Here is a 21909-nt window from a genome sequence, read left to right as displayed (position 1 = left end):
GTAATCTCCACTTCATAGGGTTGCTGTGAAAATTGGATGACTTAACACATACAGAGAGTTTAGAACAGGGCCCATAGTAAGTGCTCAGGTGCACAAGGAGCACTCCAAGAAACTCACTCACACGGCTCAACTGATTTAGAGAAAGAGGGTGATCTCTGTTGTTGTCACCTATCCCTTGGCTGGTTTCTTCACCCCTGTCCCGTCTGTTTGGGGCTATTGTGACTTAACCAATGGAAAATCACTTTGTAAAGTGCTACAAAAATATGCAGGGGATTTTTTTTTTCCTGTCCCAAAGACTAAAACTCTTTTTGATGGGGGTCAGGGCTTGGATTACAGCTAAGGGGAGGTACTGCCAACTTACCATATGTAAAAAGGAGAAATGGAATAACCAAAAATATGAACGAGAGTTCACACCACTGACATTATTCTACCAATGTTTGCATTCAGACATTCTTTTTTTTTTTTTTTTTAAGATTTTATCTATTTATTTGAGAGAGAGAGAATGAGAGAGAGAGAACACATGAGAGGGGATAGGGTCAGAGGATGAAGCAGACTCCCTGCCAAGCAGGGAGCCCGATGCGGGACTCGATCCAGGGACTCCAGGATCATGACCTGAGCCGAAGGCAGTGGCAGTCGCTTAACCAACTGAGCCACCCAGGCGCCCGCATTTAGACATTCTTAACCTGTGAGGTCTCAGGGCTTTCCTATGGATTTACATTAGTTGGCTGTCTCCCAGCTTGCATCGCCATATTTGGCACGAACCCCACCCTCTAATACGTGAGTTAGCATGCCTTGGGGTATTAGTAATGGAAACATAACTAATAGTGATTTAAGCAATAAACACACGCATCATCCCCTAGTACAAGACGTGTGCGGTTGCAGGGTTGGTTTTACTTCAGCAGCCCACCAGTGCCATCAGGGACCCATGCCTCTTCCCTTCTGGTGCTCCGCCATCCTCCGCATGCTGGCTTTTCTCCTCCACACTTCTTTTCTCATAGTTACCATGTGGTTTCTGCAGCTCTTTCTGCACATCTCTCTCTCTGTGTCATGGAGGACAACCTTGCCCAAATACCCTTCTCTCCCGACAGACTGCCCCTTACGTCTCACTGTCTGCCCAGGACACATGGCAGCCTCTAGCTGTAAAGAAGGCTGGGAGACAAGTGGGCGTTTTCAGCCTCTACAGCTTGTGACAGGCCCAGGAAATGCAGTGCGGAAAGACTGTAGGGTAGACAACTGATAATATGTGCCAAATGTACTTAAGCACCTCTTCCATACTTCTCATCTATGTTCCCTTCTCCCAAGTCCCTTCCAGCTCATAGTAAATGGCCAGAAGAGGGCCTTTGCCTTCATACGCCCACACGATTGTCATCTGCATGGTTCTAGGGAGGTCCTGGGGACCGCCACATGAACCGTGCCTTCTGGAGTTGTATGGTGCACAGTCTTCTTAACCAGCAGCCCTCTGGACTGCTTCTCAGTCATCCTATACTCATCTCTTACCTCACTCTTCACCCTCTCACTTTAGATTTCCTAATTTGTTAGCTTTCAGTCATTCATTGATGCACACTTATGGTCACCTAATACATGCCAGGATAGGCATCGGTTGGTAGTGGGTTGGAGGGTCACAAAAACATGAAAAAAGCCTGTCCTCATCCTCCAGGAGCAACATCTCAGGGATAGAGACTGCTGTGTGAGCCAACATTCATAGTACTGTGTGGCAGGTGCCATTGCAGAGTGTCTGTCCTGAAGAGCACGGGGGAAGGTGTGGCCGAAGTAGGGAAAGGCTTTGGGGCAGGTGACAATGGAATTGGGTCATGATGTCCAAATGGTGTGGCAGGGATATGAAAGAGATTGCAGTGTTGCCAAGGAAAAGGCTCCACATGGCAGGGAATGGTGAGGGGGTGACCAGGAATATAGGCTAGAGCAGATTTCTTAAATATAAGCTAGAGCAAGGCATTGGGTTTTATGGCATGAAACCTAGAGAGCCATGAGGGTTGGGGGTGGTGTCATAGCAGAGATGGTTAAATAGCGAGTAAGAGCACAGCCTTTCAACTCAGGCAGATGTGGGTCCAAATCCTGACTCCACTGCTATCCCACTGCCCGGTCTTGGGCAAGTCACTTCGCCTCTCTGACTGCCGGCTTCCTGGATGATGAACGGGGAAGAAGAATCCTTGGACGTGAGGGTAGTTGTAAGGATTAAATAAGGCAATGTAGATCAGGGGCCTTACAGAGACTCCGGCACATGGTGGGTGCTCAGTACAATGGGACTTACCTCCATTGTGACTGCCTCGTTGTGGCATGAGGCAAATACGCAGGAGAAGTGGGCACACGACTCGAGGCAAAATGGGACGTTGTAGGTGGCTCAGATGAGCTGTTCTGTGGGCAGCAGGGGAGCCCTGCAGTCAGGGCTGCTGTGGGCTGGGAACACAGGGGAAGGGCATCACGCTCAAGCTGGACCATGGAGAATGAGTAGAAAGTAGGTGAGAGAGCGGCCAGGCAGGAGAACTAGGGGTGCAGCTAGTAGGGACAGTTGGTTTATGAGGCCCTGTGTAGGCTGGTCGAGCAGTAGGTGGGGTCTCTGGGGTAAAGGGATGGAAGAAATCAGGCTTGGCGGTCTGGGGCTTTTGATTTGTTGACTTGGCCCCACCTGAGGCCTCCTGTTATTCCCCTGTTCAGGCACCCTTCCTTCGTCTAAGAAGAGTATAGTCTCCTTCCCCCGTGGGGGTGCGAGTAGGGGTGCGTTGCGCATTTGTCACTCTGCGGGAGCTGGCAGTCCCAGTGCGTGCCTGGTTGGGGGGAGGGTGGTGTTTGCTTCAGTGGGGACACCTGCCTTTGGGCCCAACCACCTAGGATGGGGTTGGGCTATGTCTCCCACTTCCTCTTCCCAAGCGAGATGTCACCACCTTTGAGCTGTGTTACCCCCCTCCCCAATCCCTATAGAATGCCCTCCAGAGGGAAGAGTCAGGGGTGTCCCTGACTCCAGCTGGTCCTTGTGTGTGGAGCCAGAGCCCACGATGGCCACTCTCAGGTCTCCCGAGTCCTGGCAGGAGATGACTAATGGCCTAGCGGCACCGATGTCTTATGTTTCGTTCTTTGCCCAAGCAGATAGATTCTTCTTTCCAGATAAAACGAATGCAGGCCCTTCCTGGGCTGTGTGCGGGTCCCTGCCCACCCCTCCTGGTTGCAGTCTGGTAGGGAACTCTGAAAGGTAAATGCGTTGATAAGCTGGTGGGGGCAGGGACGGCTACACCTTCAGGGGCCCTTGTAAACAGTGTAAGGTCACCTTGCTGTGCGGGACTAACGACGTCGCCGCAAGCCCAGTGGAGGCGGGTGGTACCACGTCTGCACAGGAGCCGGTGTCCCTATGGCAGGGAGGGGACTGTCAGGGCTTCACCTACCCAGGCCTTCTTTCCCATGCGACACTCACTCAGCTGTGTCTCAGACAGAGTGCAAGACCTCCTGAACTTTCCGTTGCCTCCTCTGTAGAAGGGGTGTCATGGGTGACTTGTGTACCCGTCCCCCCACCAAAGGATATCAAAATCCTAACCCCCCAGTGCCTGTGAATGGGAACTTACTTGGAAATAGGGTCTTTGCAGATGATCAACTTAAAAAGAGGACATTAGGGTATCGGCCCTAATCCAATAAGACTGAAATGTGGACACAAAGATACACACAGGGCGAACGCCATGTGAAGTTGAAGGGCACAGATTGGGGTGACGCCCCCATAAGCCGAAACTAGGAGAAAACTCACCCAAAACTAGGAGAGCGGCCTGGAACAGAGTCTCCCTCATTCCCTCAGATGGAACGACCCCTGCCCACGTCTTGGGCTTCTAGCTTCTGGAAGTGAGAGAAAGTAAATTTCTGTTGTTCTCAGCCACCCAGTTCTTGGTACTTAGTTATGGCAGTCCTAGCAAACTAACACAGAGGAATGAGAATCCTCCCCATGGGTGGACGGTACTGCTGTAACTAGGAAACCGTGTGAAGCGCCTGGCCCAGAGTGGGTGCTCACAAAGAGTCATCGAATCTTGAGGCCAGGAGGCTCTAGCTTTGGGGGAAGAACCAAAGCAAGCTCCAGTAATGTGGCTAAGGTGGGCAGTGGCGGGGGACGGGGTGGCACACCTCGGAATGAGTGCAGGGGCATGCACGGGGGCTGGTGATGCTACCTGGAGCATTTATTAGAACCCTCCAGTGCCAGGCACTGTTCTGAGCATTGCTTTACAAAATGGAGTCATTTTATCCTCCTGACAATCTTAGGAGGTAGACCCTTAGAATCTCCACATTGTAGCTGGGCAAAGTGCAGCATAGAGAAGTGAAGGGATTTTACTGGTTTCCTAATAATCAGTGGAAGGGGCAGGATTCCAACCCAGGGAGTCCCGGTCCGAAGTCTGTGCTTTAACTGCCAGGGAAATGTGTCTATGTACCCCTGTGCTCCCAGTGGCCCAGGGGGTCTGGCCCTGGAAGCTCCCGAAAACAAAGGGCTGTGTTCTCCCAAGATGATGACCAGCATTTCAAGGGAGGCCTGTGTGATCCGAGGGATGCGCACTGGCTATCAGCTGGTCCCCCGCAGACTCCCAGGGCCACTTCCAGGGAGCAGACACCAAGGCTTCATTCAGTTGAAAGAATTGTGACTGAAACCCTGCAGTAATTCAGAGATCGGCCTGGAGGGCAACAGTCAACACTGAGGCTCCCCCTCGCTTTCTAAGGAGGGTGCCTTCCAGGAGAAGTGGCTTGATTCAACCCATTCGCTGAGGGCTCGCGGCAGACTAGACGCTGCGCCTCTAGGAGAGGCCACAGCCATGTGTGGTTTCTGCCAGAAGTCAGGGAGGGTCAGCTGGAGAATTTGAGGAGAAATCAAATAATGGAGGGAAGTCCCCAGTTCACCTCAGAAGTGAAAGGTTTTCCCCTAACAAGGAGCCTGGTGGTGACTGTGCGCTGAAGCAGCTGCCACCCCAGTCATGGCCTGGGACTCCTCCGGAACCTGAAGCCCCAGCCCCAGTTCTCTACCTTCCTAGGGATACCGTCATAAAACAGACATGCTAGGAGTGAGTGTCCTAGTCCAAAGTACTAAAGTGGGTGTCTTAGGCATCACATATTCATGCACTCATTCATTCATTCAGTCAGTCAGTCAGTCAGTCAGTCATTCATTCAATAAGTCAGTCAGTTCGTACTCAGGAAGGTCTTACTATGTGTCAGGCACCATGGCAGCCCTTGGGGAATAACGGTGAATAAGACAAACACATGGTCTTTTCCCTTGGAGCTTGTCTTCCAATGGCAGGCCCCTCATGGGCATGTTTGAGGTCCTACGTATTAAATAGGCTTTGACTTCAACAGCTTGGCTACTGCCCGTCCTCAGTTTCCGTTAACTTGGAGAGGATCAAGGATCAGATCTGACATGAAGAGGAAATTCAACTTTATTTTCCAAAAAATGGGGATCAGGAAGTGTCTATTCCTCACCACACCAGCAAGGGGCTTGTCCCATGACCCCTCTAGAAGGGGGAACCTCACCTGAAATTTCACCTACATCAGTGTGCCCGAGTAAGCAGATCATCCAGGCAGATGACCCTCGTGTGACCAAAGCTAGTGGGTCTACACGTGGCAGGATGGAAGTCCATCGGGTGATCGGGAGCTCACCTGGTTCATTGTTGGACAGCCCCCACTTCTGTCACCATGACTGTCTTCTGGAAACTTTGCCCCGTGGCCCCAGCTCCCAGAGGTGGGCTGGCCTGCCCCTGAGAGGCCACCCCACCTTTACAGGACTCTGACAGAACTTTGTTTCTTAAGAGACCCTTCCGTATTTCAAAGAGTGGGGCTCATTTCCCCAAGGAGAAACTTTTTTCAATGTGTTCTCCTAGGAAATCTTTCTGGAAAAAGCAGACACCAATGCCCCCCAAGGCCTTTCAACCTTGGGCAATTCTTCTGTCAGGAATGTCGTTCCTAGGCCTTTTAAAAACCCATTATGTGCTGCAACTTGGCCCACTGGGCCCTGCCCACCAGGCACAAGCGATTCCTGACTCTGTCCCAGCCCCTCACCTGCACATCGTCCCTCACCCCCCCGGGGGCCTACTGCAGGTCCCCCAAGAAGCCAGTCTGGCCCCCGAGCTAGGAAAACTATCTGTTCCCTCCCTTCCTCCTGATCTGGCAGCAGGAAGGAAACTTTCATGGAAAGCACTTGCACTGACGAAAGCTCCCAAGTCGGGACTTTGACTCGGGCCCTGACAGGGCCTCGGGCTCAAGATGGGGCCTCTCCTTCCCCGTGTGCCACCCGGCTCCCCCTCTTGCTCTGCCTGCCGACCATCATCCCTCAGCTCCCCCGGGACCCCAAAGGACTGCTCCACCCCTCAGAGAAGTAACTTTCACACTTTCCCCCCGTTGGGTGTCCTCCTCCATTTCCGCCTCCCTTTTACTGTATATTTTCCTTCCCCGCTTTCCTGTGCCCTTCAGTGGCTGCGGAGTCTGCATGGGGCTCGGCGGAGCTGAACGCCCAGAGCTTTTTGCTGTTTTGTTTAAGACCTGGTTATGGTTGTGGGATTTTTTTTTGTTAGCTACGTTTTGTCAGCTGCCTGTTATATCAATCACGGAGTCGGGATCTATTTATAGGTTGGGAGTACTGTGTCCTTAGTCACAAAGAGACACAGACAGGGGACTGTCAGCTGGTGCCGGAGGAGCTGAGCACCGAGTCATCAGCAAGTGGAAACACCTGAGGGGTAGCCTGTCCCCCGCCAGCCCCTGTCCTCGCTGGCCCCAAGCATGTAAGTACCGCAACTTCTCCCTTCTCTCCGCCCCAGCGCTGCCCCGCACCGTCCTGTCCTTTTCCCTACACAGCCCCCTTCTCTCGCTCCTTCTCCCTCTCCCTCTCCCTCTCCCTCTCTTTTTATGGATAAAAATATCTCCCCGTGCCTGTTCTTTCATTCTGGTTTTCGGCGCTGGAAAGCATCTCTGCGTGGCTGGAGGGGGTGGGGCGGGAACTGTTGCCTTTCTCGGACTGTCACGGGAAGGTCAGAGGGACTGGGAATGGCTGGGTCGGACTGCTACCCAAACGCATTCGGAATCCCTAGGTTCCCTTTTATTTTTATTTGTTTTCGCCGAGAAAAAGTCAGTAAATCAAAAGGGCAAGGGAAAGTTTACATGCGGCTCCGCGGGGTGGTTATGTCTCCCAGCGTGAAAACTTTTATTTGCTGGCAGCTCCAAGCTGTTGGGTGAGCTGAGAAGGTTACAGAGGGAAAACCCAGTTCACACAGGACAGGTGATGATGGAGGGCTCCCGGCAGGTTCAGGGGGACTCAGAGCAGTCCCGGTGACCAGCTTTTCTAGAGCACCTCAAAGGAAAAGGACTTTTACCTTTCTTTCTTTCTTCTTTCTTTTTTTTTTTTTTGCTCCACGGAGTGAGTTTGCTTGGAGGAGTCCAGAGGAGAGCTCATGATTTGTCTTGCCTTACAGGCTTTTGTTGGCTCACACATTTGGTGTATTTTCTTCATCCTGAAAGGGGAACTTAGTGGGGGTGGGGAGGAAGCGGCTCTGAAAAGACTAAAGCCAGGTGTGTGGCCTGCTGCTGGTGCAGGGTGCTCCGCATCCTTCCCCGAAAGGGAGAAACTTAATATGATGCTTGTCAAAGCGCTGCTTGTTTCAGACAGTCGGGGTGCAAGCTCTGTGAGCACACCAGTGGCTCCCAGAGGTGACAATCCCCAGATGCTGTCGGGTGTCCAACAGGGCCCACACACCACAAGCTTCTTGTGGAAGATTTGGGACTTTAGTTTTTGGATAATGCAGAGTATTACCTAAAAATCCTGCACGTGGGGAGGTTTGCTATATATTGTTTACAAAGGAATAGTAGCCGTAAATTTGGGGGAAAAAATGTGATGACGTTTAATGTATATGATATACAACCTTTAAAATGAGTGGTCTGATAATGCCTGGGTTTCTACTTATTCATATAGTGGTTACCTATATACTATATTGCTAAGGACTACTTCTTGATTTGTTTGGGAGAACAATACCCCAACAACAACAGCAAAAATAATCTTTCCAACAATTTAAAAGATTAAACAAGACAGATGGGTCTGGATTATTTTTGATTAAAAACAAAACAAATTTAACTTGGTGAAAGTTAAATAATATGAACACACATATGTTTAGAGAGCCAATTTGATCTCGTTTTACTTCGGACCTTTTGGAAACTTCTTTTGGTTCTTTACTCTCCTCTGTATTTTATTTAGGGTTATTACTGTCTGTAATCCATTCATTTATTATTTTGAAGGGGGAAATGGGGATCAGGAAGGAATCAGAAATTTAGAAGGACAACTTCACGTGTTCAGGTAGTAAGACCACATGTACTGGTGGGAAAATTGAGAATAAGGAGTTTGGCTTAAAATGGGGGGAGGGGGCTTGTCACTATTTAAAGCTTAGTGTGGAAGGTAAAGCCCAGGAATCAAGAAAAAAATAAACAGGAGTTGAACATACTCTACGTGTAGCATGATTACTTTTCTGTATTCCAAGGCCTCCATTTTGATAAACATATCCTGCTAAGGTTCCCCACAATAATGCCGAAGTGAGATTTGGCGGGTGGTTGTTAATTAAGGCTTCAAGTAAATCAAGCGATTGAGACCTTGCGTTCAGAAATCACAGCAGTCAGCTGTTTGCACAACTGAACTTCTAGCAGAGGACTCTCAGATCGCAAAGGCTTTTTAGAGAAAGTGTGACATTTTTTAATCTTTTAATGCAAGAGCAAACCATTCCCTCCCTCCTCAACGTGCAGCCTGACCCTGCTGGCCCAGGATTACATGCAGTAGGAGAGTCCTGCATTTCTGAACAAGTGCTCTGTTCTCATTAGCAGGAGCGGTGGAGAGGAGAATGTTTGTTGGAACATTTAGGCAAGAACCACTCCTTCCTTTGGTTACTTGTGGATGCTTTTAGGGGGGATGGAGGCTTTGTTTGGCAGTGTGATGGAGGGCCTAGCTTTCACCCTCAAGTTCAGGATATGGCTTTTCCCTTTGGGCTTAGTTCTGGAGATGCAGTTGGGTAAAACTTCAATGCATTTGCCTAAGGCAGCCTCTGATTACTTAGTTTCTGCTTCAATAACAATTAATTTTATGTGGACCGAGCTCCCGTCAAACTCATTTTTCCACACTGATTTCTTAAATGCAATTGGTCACGGGGCTGTCTGTGACTTCATGTCTGCAAAATCTAACCCATTCCATCTTTGTCGTTGTTTTATTTCTCTGGATGTAAACGCGCAGTCGCCTTTGTGCACGCACTGTTGTTTTATGTGTCTCCTCCCCGCCTTGAGCACATAGAAACCCAGCCCGACCTCCTCTCCCAAACTGGGGACAGTGGGGCCAATGAGCAGGTGCTTTGGAATACAGCAGGCTCAGGTGCAGGACCATCAATCTCCAGGAAGAAGGAATCGCAAATACCTGGAAAGTGCTCCCCTAATTCAAACAATTTCACATAGCTGAGGCCTCTCCAAATATCCCGTAAGTAAAAGATGGCTGCTGGCAGGATTTTTAAGCCAAAGACCACGCACCGCTCTTTCTCCCCATCCCTTCATTTCTACAGTGTATCTGTCCATCTTTTTCTTATCTCTATTTTTACATTTCATTACCCTCCTGCTCGCTCTCTCTCTCTCTCCCTCCCTCCCTCCCTCCCTCCTCCCTTTCCTCCCCCTTCTCGCCATCCCTGAAAAACACATTTCTATCTGGCACAGAAAATAAACTCAGATTGTGGGTAGTTATGTTAATCTAATTCAATCCTCAGCGGGTTAAGAGTGAAATTCTAATAGTGGAGCTGTTGAGGGCTTTTTTGTTAATGGCTTGGGGATTACATTGAGTTAAAGGCTCATTTCCTAATCAAACAGAGAGGGAGAGAGTGACTCCGAATATTTATGAGTCTCCCAGTGAGAGTTTAAACATTCAACTCCAAAAGCAGGGTTTCTGCAGGAGGAAAGAGTTAAAACCCCTCAGGGCTGCTGGGGAAAAAAATTAAACCAGTTAAGCCATCAGCATTTTCAGGCCGCTGTACAACTTCAGCAGAGTGGAAGATGAGGAGAGAGAGCAGGGAGTCAGTCCACAAAGCGGGAATGGAAACTGTGGCAGGAGCTCTGAAGCCAGAGTCAGCTGATGTGTTCAGAAAAAAAAGTCCCTAGCAGCACAGCGGACGTGGATCCTCCGTTCACCAGGGTCTGGGGGGGATGTGTGCCTGCAGCGCCCCAAATCAATTCTCCTCCTCAAGTCCGGAGGTGAGAACATGGAGACAGGAGTATGGCTCAATTTTCCAGCAACTGGAGAGTTCCCCTGCTGCCTGGTGGAATCCTCTCCCCCACTTCGGTCCTGTGGCTGAAATGCTGTGGGCTGTCTCCCCTTCTGGAGCAAATTCACAGCTCCACCAACCCCTCTTCTCCCCTTTGCTGTGTGATGGGGTCCAAGTCCCTGGTCCCCCTGCCCTGCTCTCTGCACGAGGACCTCAATGCCCATCTGGTTCACTGTGCCCAGGAGAAAGCAGGTCGAGGGCTCCCTGATCTTCAGCCAGAGGAGGCAAGGAGCAACCTGGCCAAGGTCGAACAATGTCAAGGCAAAGCTGAGGTCAGGAGTCTAAGTCCTCCACACACATTCTGGCCGCTCTCTACCCTCGTTCTCTGGGGTACAGTGGAGGAGAGGGGAAAGTCAGAGCCAGATGGCTGCCCGAACGGGCCCTGGCTCTCCTGGAGTGTGGTCTCCTACTTGGGAAGCAAAGGCAGGAATCCCTCATACAGGAGGATTCTGAATGCTCTGTGGACCCTTGCCTTTCTTTTCTGCCACCAACCAAGGGAGCAGTTTCTAGTCCTTTCACTTGGGCCGATTTTCCTGCTTCTTGAGATCAGCAGAGTCTCCAGACAGCCAACTTTCTATCAGTGGAGACCTCTGGCTTTTTGTTTTCCCCTTTTCCCCGGGCACTCTTCTTTCTCTTAATGCTTCATGTTCAGTGGCCTGTGAGTCCTCTTGCACTTGCCTTTCCTTGTGTTAAGATGGCATTTATAGGGACGCCTGGGTGGCTCAGTCGTTAAGCGTCTGCCTTCAACTCAGGTCATGATCCCAGGGCCCTGGGATCGAGCCCCACATCAGGCTCCCTGCTCAGCGGGAAGCCTGCTTCTCCCTCCCCCTCTGCCTGCCATTCCACCTGCTTGTGCTCCTGCTCTCTCTCTCTGCCAAATAAATAAATAAAATCTTAAAAAAAAAAAAAGATGGCATTTATAGCACATCTACTACATCAGCTTTGCTCTGAAGCCTTCCTTATGTGATTGGCATCCCCATCTTCTCAGAGCCCCCCACAGATCTCCCTCCAGTACTGCATTCGTCCCTAGGGTGTGATTGCTTGTGGGTCTCCGGTCTCTGTCGTTGGACCAGACACTCCCCAAAGGCAGGGACAATGTTCCATTCCCTTTTGTAGTGCAGCTCCTCACTGATGGTTCCTGCCCCTTCCCTACCACGTGCCTCTCGTGCATGGCACCGAGCTGTGGTCAAGAGCACACACTTTGAGCAGGCAACCAGGCTTTGAACCTTGGCACCACCTCTTCTCAGCTCCAGGACTTGAGTTAATTAATCCCTTCAGGCCTTAGTTTTCCCATCTGCTAACTGGGCATAATTACAGAGCTGACCTCACAGGGTTGTCAGACCACTAAAGACAGGCTTCCACACCTCCCACTAAGGAGCTATGTCTTCATCAGCTTGGGTTCTATGACAAAGTACCATAGCCAGGGGGCTTAAACGACAGAAGTGTAGTTCTCACAGTTCTGGAGCCTGGAAGTCCAAGATCAAGGTGCTGGCACTGTCAGGTTCAGGGAGGACCCTCATTATGTGCCGATGGCTGCATTTCTCATTCATCTTCACATGGAGGAGACCACAAGAGCACTGGTCTCTTCCTCTTCTTAGTACATGAATCCCATCATGGGGGCTCCACCCTCATGACCTCATCTAAACCTAATTACCTCCTAATACCATCACGTTAGACATCAGAGCTTCAACATGGGAATTTTGAGGGAATGCAAACATTCAGTTTGTAACAGGCTATTTTCCTGAATGTTGGCGAGCAGAATCCTGGGTCAGCAAGACTTCCAGCCTCATCCGCCAATGAAGTATCCCATTAGGAAACAGGGGATCAAGGCCTATCAGGAACCCCCACCCCTACCACCCCCAATCTGAAAAGAACTTAGGGCTTTTAAAACTGTGGGAAAGTAGAGGATGGGGACCGGGCTTTGGAGAGCAGTCCTAAGTGAGAAGAAACAGAGTTTGCTCAGCTCTCTTGGCTCTGGCTCACCTTCCAACAGGCAGTTTTGTGCTTAGGTCCCCAGGTCACCCCTGCACCCCCTCCACCCTGCGTTCGCAGAGGGCAGTGTGGGTTCTACCACAGAGCAGGCCAGGCCGGTCCTGGCTGTGCAGCCAGCAGGACTGTGTTCTCGGGGCAGCTGGTTCCTGCTCTGTCCTCCTCTCTCGCAACACCATCTCTTGACAAGTGAATCGCAGAGCCAAGTGGGCCCCCCTGCAGGTCCTGAAGAGGTGTCTTCTCATGGATGCCACCGGTCCCAGTGCCCTCAACACTCCTCTGTGTCTCTGTGTCGGGACTTCCTATGCTGTGAGGCAATGAGCCCTGCTCCTTTTCTTTCCCCACTGCTAAGCCACGTATTTCCTAATTGAAACAGGGATCCCCAGTGTGAATCCCGGGTCCACCCAGACTGACAGAGTGCCCATGTTGTTCTCACTGCCCCCCTCTCTGCTCTCCCTCCTCGAAGTGGGGGTACCACTACTAAACCCTGCAATCCTCGCTGCAACCCCTTTGCCTCCTCACTATGCATCTTTGAAATTCCCCAGTGCCTAGAACAGTGCCTGGCACATAGTGTGTGTTCCATCAACACATGCAAAGTGAGTTGCATGGAGTTGCTTCTCTCGAGGGGGCACCTCTGATCCCTTCATTGTGGGAGGAGTGATTGGAAGTTGTGAACGTCCAACCGCCGTAACTACATTTGCCTGTGACCCATGGATCGTGGTCCTTGCCCCAGCCCCTCTTCCCCTCTGTCCCCCCTGCTTTCATGTTCCTCTGGCCAGACCAAAAAAAAAAAGAGGTGTGTCTTTTATTTAGACGTGCACAAACCTTCCTAGGAATTTTATTCTGTCTGTAAAGAAGCTTTGTCTAAGCCGAAGTCAGGTGGAATTGCTAAACTGGTATCTCTCCTGTGACTGTTTCCCTCGTTTGACATGCCCTGTCCTCTGCCCTTTCTGGGCCGTACTTAGCTACCTCTTCTGGCTGCTCACACTCAGTGGGGCCCTCGTTCTCTTCCTGCTATAGCCACGTTGGTCCCATGTGGCACACAGAAGACGGAGACCTTCCTTCTGAAGTGTTCCAGAGTGTCTGCTTCCATTAGCACAGACAAGGCTTTTGAAAGGTGGCAAGAGAGGAACATCATCTTAGGCACAGGATTCTTCCCAGAAGAGTATTTCTGCCTCTTTTGGAAGGCAGTGGATAAAAACTCAGGCTGCTAAGGGTTAAATGATAGCAATGAAAAGTCTAGGCATCTCCTGGGGGCTGGTGGCTGGCTGAAACAATTGATTAGCTTGGCTTAGTGATCTTTCCAGCAATATTCAGGAGTGAAATTATTGCTGATTAGGCTGTGTGTGTGTGTGTGTGTGTGTGTTAGGGTTCATGGCAGTGATGGGGTAGGATAAGATCTGAGAAAGAAATGTCATAGATTGTTTGCTCCTAAGTCAGCCCCAGAACTGACCTATCACCCCATGTATGTCTGCAGTTATATTAAGACTTTGCGTGTGGGCGCCTGGGTGGCTCAGTTGGTTAAGCGACTGCCTTCGGCTCAGGTCATGGTCCTGGAGTCCCGGGATCGAGTCCCGCATCGGGCTCCCTGCTCGGCAGGGAGTCTGCTTCTCCCTCTGACCCTCCTCTCTCTCATGCTCTCTGTCTCTCATTCTCTCTGTCTCAAATAAATAAGTAAAATCTTAAAAAAAAAAAAAAAAGACTTTGCGTGTGTACACGTCAGCTGGGGAGGGCAGCTCCTTGCAAATCAAGAATTATTTTGAAATAAAAAGTTGGAGGGAGGTTGAATGTTGAGGGCTGCTTGCATCTGCAGCTTCTGAGGGCAGAGGGGCAGACAGGTGCCATGGACAGAGGCAGGGGCCAGGTAGGCCCAGCCCAGTTCCCATCTCAGACCAGTGATAATGAAGGTGCACATGCTCTCAGGGCCTCAGTTCCCTGATCATAAAATGGTGGATTGGAGGAGGTCTCTTAGGCTCTCTCACTCTAAAAGTTGACATTTAAAACTGTTGTTCGTGACGGAGCCGACTTGTTGTGCTCCTAACTGAACCGATAACCACAGGTCAGCCTGCTGTGTCCCTTTACTGCAAGGCCGTGGGCCCATGGCTTTTCTCTGGCTTCATGCCTTGACCATCCTCACTCAGTTCCTATTCTCTATCATTTTCCTCAGTTTGTTCTTTCTCCTCAGCAACCCCCCCCACCCCGTCTGTAAGTACATCTGGGCAGTGAGTGGAAAAACTGGTCAGGCCCACTTGCTCCACAACACTCGACAAACTCTGCGTTTTTAATTTTGTTTTTTTTAAAGATTTTATTTATGTATTTGACAGAGAGAGACACAGCGAGAGAGGGAACACAAGCAGCGGGAGTGGGAGAGGGAGAAGCAGGCTTCCTGCTGAGCAGGGAGCCCGATGCGGGGCTCGATCCCAGGACTCTGGGACCATGACCTGAGCCCAAGGCAGACACTTAACCGACTGAGCCACCCAGGCGCCCCAATTTTGTTTTTAATACGTAGACACTCTTGTTTCACGCCTCTGTGGTCCTCACATTCTGCCCCCACAATCCTCCACCCCAGAAGTTGTGTCTAGGCTTCCACAGTTCTGGAGAAGCCCCAGCACCAGGGCACCGGAGGCTCCTCAGGATTTGCTCAAAGTCCTTGGGCAGCCAAGAGAGGAGCACACTTGGGATTTGGAAGACGGTTCCCAGTCAGGGTGACCTCAGCAAGTATCTAACCCCTTCCTGCCTTCCCTTCTTCACCCACGGAAAAGGGGGCAGACACCTGCTTGAGTGCCTCACGAGACTGGCGTGAAGCTAAAATAAGAATCAGAGCACAAACTTTCCTTTGAAATGGGAAGGCTCACCAGTCTTAGCGTGCTCCCCTGAGGTGATCTCCACAAAGTGGTTGGGGGCGGTGACTACACGGGCTTCAGAGCCACGCCAGACTCACGTCTACCCTGTACTGGCTGTGACCTTGAGCAAGTTCCCCAGCCTCTCCACTCCACACCTGACTTCTTCATCTGTATAATGGGCATGATGAGAGCACCTTCCCCGTGGAGTCGTCATGAAGATTAAAGAAGACGCACACAGAGGCCCTCAGAGCAGTGGTTCCTGGCTGATAAGCAATCAGAGCCCTTGTTGTTGTTGTTGATGATGATGATGATAGCATTTTGGCCATGGTAATCATTTTCTAGGGCTGCATGCCAAAAAGGCCAAGAGGAGGGAAATTTCAAAGTCCCTACATCCCTCCCCCTAGCCGGCTTACAGATAGAGCAGGCAGGAAGTGCTCCTCTAGGGGTGGTTTGGAGACGTGCCCCGCTCCTCCACAATTCCCCACACTTCCTTCCATATCCCAGAGCCAAGTGAGCATACTCCCAGCGCTTGCCTGCGTCTGGGGAGATCTGGCCAAGCCTCCCAGCCCCCATGGAGATCTGTTCTCCATAGCCTCCCATTGTCCAGGCGTGAAAGTTGGAAATGGTTTCGATGGTCACGTGTGTCCGTAAGGGTTGTGAAGTCACTGAAGTGTAGTTTCTGCATGGGGTGAATTCCTCCTCCTCATACACAGTGTGGCTAAACAGGATGGCTTGTTTTCCACGTATTTGATGGTGCATCTTTAGGGGATACTCCTCGAGGAAAGAAGAATGCGAGTAGGTAAGGACAATTTCTGATGTCTCCAAAGCGGTCTGATTTGTATATTTCAAGGGACTTATAGAAGTGACATCACACTCTTAGGGGAAAATTCTGAATCCGGCCTTTGAACAGCTTGTGTTTTTGCGCACACGTGTCTACATTAAGGGTACTGTGGTCAGCCATCCATGACTCTCTTCTTTCCCCATCTCGGGCTGAGAGTAATCTTGAAGGAACATGTAATTACTATTTACTCTAGGGCACTCAACTGAGAACACCCTCATGTAATGACTCTTGTGTTAATTCTGCCTTCAGATGCCCATCTGCTGTTGCTCCTTTGGAAACCAGTGGGAACCAAGCACCACTTTTTAGCCCAGGGGAAAAGGTCATGAGATGGATATTAGTCCCTGTAAGTTCAGGCTTTACTCTTGGGCAACTGAAATATGGTGGTAGCATCTTTCTCATGCAGAATTTTCACCCAGATTTCTGTGCGCGGTGATAGAAGCTTCAAACAGAAGCAACTGTTTATCTAATGAGCAGTCTTGGTGGATTTGGACAGTCAGCAGCATTGATAAGGGAAGGGCATTCAGAAAGATTCTAGAGACAGGACTGTAGCATTTATATAAAGTTTTAAAACATGCAGAGATGCTCTACATTGCCTAGGGGTCAGACACAGACACGCATGAGAATGAGAAACACCAGCTCCAGGAGAGGAGGGGCACGTGCCTATTAGAGTATATTCTCTATCCCCATTTGCCAAGTGCACGTGCTTGCTTTGGCTTCCTGAGGTTCCTCTCTTGCCTTCTTTCCCCATTTATTTTTGGGGGTGAATTTGCCTCATCAATGAAGATGGGGCATGGGGGCAGAGGGAAGGAAAGTGGGTACATTATAATGAAACCTGTGGAATCTATTTGCTAAAAATATCAGAAATATTACCTTGAAATATGACACTCTACTGAGGTAGTTGGACACTGTTGTGGAGGCTACCAAACTGTTTATGGAAACACAACTGATTTTTATGGCAGCATATTGAGCAAGCCTTTAGACGAACTTCCAGAAGGCCCCCGTTCTAGTCCTAGCTCTCACACTGCCTGGTAACTTTGTACAAGTCACTTGATCTCTCTCTCTGCCTCTGTTTCTTTACCTATAAAAGGAATGGGTAGACTAGCTGACATTTTCTGGGTGCTGAACTTCTCTTGCACCCCACCCGGGCCGTGATCGTCTTGTATCACAACTGTTTGCAGGGTGGTTTCCCCTCCAGAATTAAGGCACTCTGGGCAGGGACTGGTGGTCCCACTCCTCAGTGCAGTCCCTCAGCATGAGTCCCTCAGCATGCCTTTGAATGTTCTAATGAAATAAAGGACATGAGTAAATGCCAGCCCCCACCCCCCAACCCAGTATCGACTTGGCTCTTTCAGAAATGCTGCTGACCTGGCTGATTATCCTGAATGGCTCCAGCGTCTCCCCTCTGTGTCCCCCTCACTGGTGGTTCTTGCCTCCATGGTGTGAGTTGGGAAATCTTTTTGCAATATGTAGATTGAGCTGCCTAAAACCAGCCCACTGAAAATATCTTTTAGGAAGGACATTATTTCCCAACTGCCACATCTACTTCTCTATTTGACCATTCTACTGTCTGTTTCTGTTCTCTTCCCCCCTCTCTCCATCATATTCTATTAATTTAAAAATATTACATTTGGAGTCTTGCTAAATAAAGAGACCTCAGAGCACAAAGTGTCCTTATCTATTTTCTGGGTCCCTATGTGCTTCCCTGTAAAGATTTTTTTCTTATTTTTTACTAAATGGCCTTGATTTTTATCATTAATTGCTGTGTGACCATTCTTTTTACTGCATCTAACTTATTTCTAGACTATTCTCCCGAAAGTCCTTACCTATACTTCGATTGATCCCTTGTGCCACTTCTCACTTCTGTCTTTGCCATTTCATAAACTTAGAAAGGGATTCCTTTATATGTTGGACCCTTGATCCCCGGCCTTTCCTAGCCCTCCATCAAAATTTCCCAGAAGAATAGCTCTTACAATTGGACTTTCACAGCTCAGGTGGTCTTGGGTCTCTGTCATTTCCATACTGAGCCTGGGGACATGCTTTGTTCTCTGCCACCTAAAACCTCCTATTTCCTTCAACCAGCACCTTTCACACTGCGGATGAACCATGTTAGGAATTGAAAGCCTTAAAAATTCTTCAGTATCTCTCTTTTGCACTCTATTGTGAAAGATTCCACTTTTCTCCCCCGACAATAATCTCAATGCACGTTAACTGTACCATTACCTGATGATACCTAAGCATGACATTTCCTCAAGACATTGCTTCTTTGTTTTTCAGTACTTCATTCCTTTTTATTGTTAAATCATATTCCATGATGTAAATACAAAACATGTTTTGCTTGCAATTTTTTTTATCCGAAGTTTTTATTTTATTATTTTTTAAATTTTTTATTGTTATGTTAATCACCTTGTCCCTCCTTGGGACATTTCTTTACTGTTGCATTTTATATTGTTGCTTAGTGCTTGCCTAGTTTCTGAACGTTTCCATGTGTCCTACCTCTGTGACTCCTACTCTTCTGAGTGTGGGAAAAGGAAAGAGGCATGTATTGAGGTTGTGTTATGTGCTGGAAACTTTACACAGTTTACCTTCACTGATCCTTCGATCCAACGACCGAAAGATATAAGTATATTATTATTATTATTATTATTCCCATTTTACAGAAAAGGAAACAGACACAGAGGTTATGGACCTTGCTGAAGGTCACCCAGGTGGTAGGTAGTGTGGTCTGACATCATCTTCCACAATATACTACAGAGCTAAGTGCAAGAAGGTAACCAATAAAAACCACATCAGCGCGCTCTTTGGTATCATTTACATAAACATTGAACTTGGCCCAACATTCTCCCCCTTTCACAGACCGTAGGACAGCTCCTATAGCTCTCGCTTTCATCGGCCAGGTCCCTGCATCCTCGTAAGTTTCACCACACACTCAAATTTCCACCCAGTGAGCCCTCTCTTAATCATCCTTACCTCTCCTTTGCCACGACTAATGGTCTTGCGCCTCCTAAATAAATGGTTAAAATTCTCTCCAGAGGAGCTGGCAACCATATTAGTAAAATGGAGACCCAAACTGTGGCTAAAATGGGTAGACTTCAAGAGCTCCCAGGGTGCAGGGTCCTCTTTCAGAAAGCACGTCCCTGTTTTCTCCTGCTTTATGATGGCTGCTCCTTCCTGTTCCCTCTTCTGATGTCTGATCCTCCCTTCAGTCAGCCTGGAGCAGTGCTCTCGTGCCCTTTGTTTCCTATTTTGTCTTTCCCCACCAACCATAATCCGCCGCACGGTTTTCTTATTGAGGGAGCAAGGCGAGGAAGGAGGCATCTCTTGCCAATGCCAGGGTCTGCGACGGCTGGACTCCTTGCCCAATCTCCTGTGACCTTTGTCTCCTCTCGGTCCACCCATCTGGGCTCTTGGGATGCTAATCACATCCCTGAGGACAGTTATAATATTTCCCCACCTTGGATGGAGTCCAGCATGCACTCACTGTTTGGGACAGAGTGTTTGTCATCTCCCTGTCCGTGACCTTCCCTGGGTACAGGTTCATCAGGTTTCTGCCTCTTCTCTGGCTTCCCTGGCTCTTAAGGGGCCCTCACAGCCTGCAGTCTGCCTCCTGACGACAGCAAGGGAAGAGAGATAGGGTCGGGGAGGGGGCTAAGGAAGGACAGGGGTTTCCTCAGGGAGCTCTGGAGCATAAAGGCCACCACAGAGTTGTGGGACAAGCATACTGGCCAGCTCTACCCCCATATCAATCAGCCATTGGCTGTGAACTGCCATAAGGGGAGAGAGTAACCTCCCAAGCTCTACTGGATCAAGGGGGTTCCCACTGCTCAAGGAAATTTCTCAGGAGAAGGCTGCAGCCCTTCAGAGCTGGAGACGGGTACACGGGTAGCAAAGGGACCCAAGCAGAACACTACCAACACCTACAACACAGAGCTTATATGAGGCAGGGTCCCGGTGTGGGCTTCTCTCTCTCCATCTCCATGTGAGCCACTCTGGAATTTGATGATGAGTCCCATCACTCTCTTTCCTGAGATAAGCCCAGGGAAGAGCCATTATAAAGTACCAGGACCCTGGGTGCTGAAGATGGCAGGTGACATCTCCAAGATGCCAATGTCCAGAGACTGCATTATTGCATCAGAGGTCCGCAGCAAACCCTGAGGGGTTTGGTATCTCCGATTAATAGCTGAAGGAACAGAGGCTCCCACATCAGCCTGCCTGGGGGCACTGCATGCCTACCAAATGGTACAGATGAGTTTTGAACTCAAGCCTGGTTGCCTCTATAACTCCATGTCATCTTAGCACAAAACCAGTAGGGCTTGGGTACTAAATTCTGGGAACACTGGGGTCGGGTGCCAGAGGGCATGCTGGTGTGGCGAGTCCAGGTTGCCACCTTCATCCCTGTCGCTGAGGGCTTGATGCTTCTCCCAGAGTAGGCTCCTCACCCTCCTGAATCCCCTCCTGGCACCCACCCACCAGTAAGGCACAGCCATCAGGCTCCCTGCCCCAGCCCCACACCAAACCACGTCCTCTCTGTTATTGTAAGATACCTCCTCCCCAGGGCTGCCCTCATGATATACAGCCTGAGTAACGCGCCCCATCCTGCATGTGCAGCGCCCCTCGCTGACTCCGTGGGAACGTGCGGTCGCCTGCGCCTGCTGGGCCAGCGGCTCAGCACCTCCTCACACACCCACAGGGCTGTCCCCCGACGCCCGATCCGTGCTCTGCACTGTCAAAACTAACTGAAAAGTGACTTCGAGGCACCCTGCTGTCCCCGTGCTGAAGGAACTTGCACCTGCACACAGGGACCTTGTGGCCTGATGCCAGCATAAGGGAGGGCACACGTTCCGACCTTGGACTAGTTCAGGTTCAGATTCTGGTCTGCTACTTATCCACTTTATGGTCCCGGGACGCGAATCTGCCACTTGGCACTGGGTTTTCTCTCGTGGGCAGAAGAGATGCTCACATCCAGAGGCAGCACAAGCTCGGGGCTGGGCTCAGGAACTCTGCTGTCCTTGTGACAAGGTGGCTAAAACTCCGGGACAAGGGGTGCCATAGAGTTTTTAGGGACACAAACTCTGGGGGGGTGGGGTTCCGATGGTGACAATATTTAGTCTAATTCAAAACACTGCTGACTCAAGAATTTGATGGTCGCCGTGGGAAGAGGGTGGGAATGAGGTTTGCTCTGGAAGACGTTCGGTGCCACGCAATTGTCCACTCCTCCTCTGCATTCAGGACCCCAGGACACTTTGGAAAAGCCACGCTGCTTCCTTCTCTGGCTATGGGCTGCACAGAGTGGGGAAGAAAGCACCTTCCTGCCAACAGCTTTTCCCAGGGTCTGGCATGTTTGTTTCCCTGGGTAGAGGGAGGCTCTGGGGTGCCCGGGCCACCATCTGCTGGAGCCGCCGTGCCTGGGCCCGGCACCAGCCCAGCCGCCAGCAGGACCCCGTCCCCAGCTTTTGGCAGCTGCCTGGGCCAGGGGAGCCCAGGCCTGGGCTGGATGACCTCGCAGCTGTGCCTTCAGCCCCTCGGGGGCTTGTGTTTCTGTCTGTCTCAGGGGCCCAGCTCGGCTGCCAGGCAGAGGGCCCACTGTCCTTCAATACCAGAGGCTCACATTGCCTGGCCTGTGCCAGCGGTTGGCAAAGGATTTTCAACCAAGAGGCCCCGTGTCTCTTGCATCCGTGGCCGCCTGCTTGTCCCACCAGAGGCAGGGACCCCAAGTGGGGGTGGGGCTTTGCCAGCTTTTCCATTTCTCCTTGACAGGTCTGGAAACTCCTTGAAAGCTATCTGGTTTCACATGAGGCAAGGGGGAAAATCATGCAGGTGGCTCTGAAAAGAGAGACACTTGTTAAATTGTAGCGAAAAGATAACTGACACTAAGCAAGGTATGAGTTTTCTACCCTGACTCTATGGAAGAGTATGGCTTATGATGAGGGGGGAGGAGGGG

The sequence above is a fragment of the Neomonachus schauinslandi genome, chromosome 9 (assembly GCF_002201575.2).
Source record: "Neomonachus schauinslandi chromosome 9, ASM220157v2, whole genome shotgun sequence".
Classification (NCBI taxonomy): Eukaryota; Metazoa; Chordata; class Mammalia; order Carnivora; family Phocidae; genus Neomonachus; species Neomonachus schauinslandi.
This window is presented reverse-complemented; position numbering follows the sequence as displayed.